The sequence below is a fragment of the Suricata suricatta genome, chromosome 12 (genome assembly GCF_006229205.1).
Source record: "Suricata suricatta isolate VVHF042 chromosome 12, meerkat_22Aug2017_6uvM2_HiC, whole genome shotgun sequence".
NCBI classification, from domain to species: domain Eukaryota; kingdom Metazoa; phylum Chordata; class Mammalia; order Carnivora; family Herpestidae; genus Suricata; species Suricata suricatta.
The window spans coordinates 56,275,881-56,279,456 of NC_043711.1; the positions used below are offsets into that span (position 1 = coordinate 56,275,881).

Here is a 3,576-nt window from a genome sequence, read left to right on the forward strand (position 1 = left end):
CCCCCCCCCCCCCCCCGCCCCCCAGCGATGGGTTCCACAACATCCACCAAGCTTCTGGGCTTTTCCCAGTTTCCCTCAGTTTTTATCTGCCTCACGAACTCCTGTTGATCCTTCAAAGCCCAGCACAATAATGCTAGAAACCTCTAAATGCCCATCAGAACGGGACTGGATAAATGACAGCACCTCCTTCCCATGGAATGGAACCAGGAGAACATCTTATAGATGCTATTAGAAGAATATCCAAGATGTGCTGTTGAGGGAGGAAAAAAAAAAACCCAAGAGCAGGAATAGCATATGTCACTATTTGTATTCTAAAAGTTGGGTAGGGGTAGAGTGCCTGAGTGGCTCAGTTCTGACTTCGACTCAGGTCATGATCTCCAGGTTCAAGAGTTTGAGCTCCGCATCAGGTTCTCTGCCGTCAGCACGGATCCTCTGCTTCCATACCTCTCTCTCTCTCTCTCTATCTCTATCTCTATCTCTGTCTCTCCCCTGCTTGTGCTCGCTTACTCGCTCTCAAAAATAAATAATACACTTTTAAGAGATTGGGTTGGGGTTAAAAAATGGATTGTACATCAGGACCAGGTCTGTCAATTCCTCATGAATCCGAACCCAGCTACTCCACTCCTGGGTATCCACCCAAGAGAAATAAAAATCTATGTCCACACAAAAACTTTTATACAAGACTGCCCAGGGTGCTGGGCTGGCTCAGTCGATAGAGCATGTGACTCTTGATCTCCAGATTGTAAATTCAAGCCCCACATTGGGTGCAGAGATTACTTAAAAATAAAACAATTAGGAGCACCTGGGTGGCTCAGTCTTTTGGATATCTGACTCTTGATTTCGGCTCAGGTCATGATCCCACTATCATGAGATCAAGCCCCGTGTCCAGCTCTGTGCTGGGCATGAAGCCTGCTTGGGATTCTCTCCCCCACCCTCTCTCCCTCTGCCCTCCCCTGCTCATGGTTTCTCACTCTCAGAAAAATAGATACATTAGGGGAAAAAAAAAGGACTATATATATATATATATATATATATATATATATATATATATATACACATCCCATGCACATTCCGCACCATTCGCTATTTTATGAGAATATATTTGCTCAACATTGGAAAAGAGAATTAAAGGCATCTCTGACATTTTAATTTTTTTAAATATTCATTACGTCTTATTCATAATAGCTGAAATGTAAGATTGGGCCAAACGGCTGACGGCAGGTAGATTGATGAGAAAACAGCAGCACAGTGAAAACACTCGGACAATGGCATCTCCGGGAATTGAAAGAACAAACCAGCAATAGCACAGCATGCATGGATTACAGAACCATGGCTCTAACCGTGTGAAGTGGACTGAAAGAAACCAGTCACAAGAGCGCATTCACGCTGTGCTAACCCCATTTTTAAGAAGCCCTGGAGCAGGCAAAGCTTATCTATGGTGACAAAAATGAGAATTGTTGCTTTTCCCTAGTGTGTTGGAGTCGGCCGGGGAAGAGGCACAAGGGAACTTTCTGGGGTGACAGTAACGTCTTTGATGGGGAGTGGGTTTCATTTGTCGAAACTCATGCATTAGGGGCGCCTGGGTGCCTCAGTTGGTTGAGCATCTGACTTCGGCTCAGGTCATGATCTCACAGTCCGTGGGTTCGAGCCCCGTGTCGGGCTCTGTGCTGACAGCTCAGAGCCTGGAGCCTGCTTCGGATTCTGTGTCTCCCTCTCTGTCTGCCCCTCCTCTGCTCACACTCTCTGTCTCTCAAGAATAAATATTAAAAAAAAGAAAAAAAGAAACTCATGCATTGGTCCACTGAGGATTAGTGCATTTCACTGTGTATAAATTTAACCTTATTTTGGAATGGAGCGTGCTAGTGGCCGCCAGTTACTTGGAAATGAATAAAATAATATTGGACAACACTGGATTGAGGGATGGAGGGAGGGACTGATAAGCATCCAGATGATACAGGTGGTCACTGTACAATTCCTGCAACTTTTTATGTTTGACAGTTTTTATCCGTGTTGGGAAGCATACTAGGCACTGGTACGGGCTTGTGCACCCCAGGACATCCCTACTGGTGTAGGCAGGTTGCTTCTGGGGAGGAAAAGGGGATGGCAGAGGGCAGGGGGAGAGGAACATTCTTCACTTTATACCCTTTTGTACTTTTTTATACCTTGAACCATGATCTAAATTGTCCATTAAATATATATATATATACATTATTAAGAACCCAGCTGAGTAGCTTTCCCTTGGCTGCTCTATTCCCACACGGACATTTGGACAGACCCTCCCTCCCTGCCGGCCCTGCCCCAAGCCTTCGTTGCAGGCAGGCAGCCTGGCGGCTGAAGGTCCGCTCGCATGTCAGACTCTAAGGCCAGGCTTGGCCACGCCCCACGGGCGGGGCGCTGGGAGCGGGCGCTGTGCTCTTCTGGCCGCACGGGGGCGTTGTGGCTTCGCAGTCACGGGCGCCGCGCCGCAGTGGGGAGGCAGTCAAGACCCCCAGGAAGCGAAAAGGGAGAGGGACTGGCACCTTCCGTGCAGTCGCTCGCCTCTGAGACACCGCCGCCCACCGGAAGGCCGCTGCTGGGGCCCCCGCCCTTCCCCGTGCCTCGCCCGCGCTGTTCTCGGCCACTCTGACCACTCGGGCGGGCTTCCTGCCTACCACCCTGCCTCTCTCTCCCACCCCCTGGACTCCCCTGAGCTCCTGTCACCTCCTCTGGGAAGCCCTCCAGACGCCTCCCTGAGCACCTGGCTCACGGGTCCTTTCTGTCAGTTTGTCAACGGGTGGGTAGGCTCGCGTCTGTCCCGGAAGCTGACCGTCCCAGGTGGCCTGGCTCTTTCCCCAGCAGAGGCCTGGGGACGGGTCACCTCAGTGGGCATCTGTTCTTCTCAACCACCTGGTGTGGGACGGACAAGGCAGATGGGGTGAACCCAGGACTAGCTGAAGGCGGGGTGTCGTTCCGGGGAGCGCTGTGATGTGTGCCCTTCAGGCGCAATAATGGCGGGAGGGCAGGGGCCAGGGAGCTGGCGGGATACCACCGTGAGCCTTGCCATCAGTCCCCTGGGCTTTGGGGACCTATGAAACGGTTTTGAGTAGGGGCCTGACTGGGTCAGGTCTGGAGTTTCCAAAGATGGCTGGGACAGTGGGGAGAGGAGGCTGGTGGCCCTGGTGGCAGAGGCCTGGAGGAGTCTGGAAGCAGAGGTCCCATTAACTGTACCCCCTACTCTCGGCCCTCCCTACGCTGTCGGCCGGAGTCACGTGGGGCAGAACGCACCTTGATGACATTTCTGTGCTGACAGTGCACGTACCTGACCCAGCGCTCATGCCTGCTCCCTCCGCCCACGTGTCCTGGGTCCTGCCGTCATGTGCCCCAGACCTGCACTGCACTTGCCACCCCCGCGGTGACCCCTGTGCCCCAACGTGAGAGGGTCGTGGGCTGTGCGCGCGACCCGCGGCGGGTGGGTACATCCGCTGCCAGTGCGCGCCTCGTCGTGTCCCACCCCGGCGCGTCCCTCCGCCGCGGGGTCTGCGAGCCCGCGGCCCGGCGCCCTCCCCACCGCTGCCCGCGCGCTTCCCCATTAATCAC

The 3,576-nt window shown here is 53.3% G+C and overlaps 1 long non-coding RNA gene across 1 annotated transcript in view; it reads right to left on the bottom strand.

Annotated features, from left to right (window-relative positions):
- The window catches only part of LOC115273128, a 10,448-nt gene extending 7,278 nt beyond the window's left edge, over nt 1–3,170 (bottom strand). The window contains exon 1 of the long non-coding RNA XR_003900704.1: nt 2,701–3,170. This is a non-coding gene — a long non-coding RNA (uncharacterized LOC115273128). The remainder of the gene's footprint in view (nt 1–2,700) is intronic.
- Nucleotides 3,171–3,576: the final 406 nt, after the last annotated feature.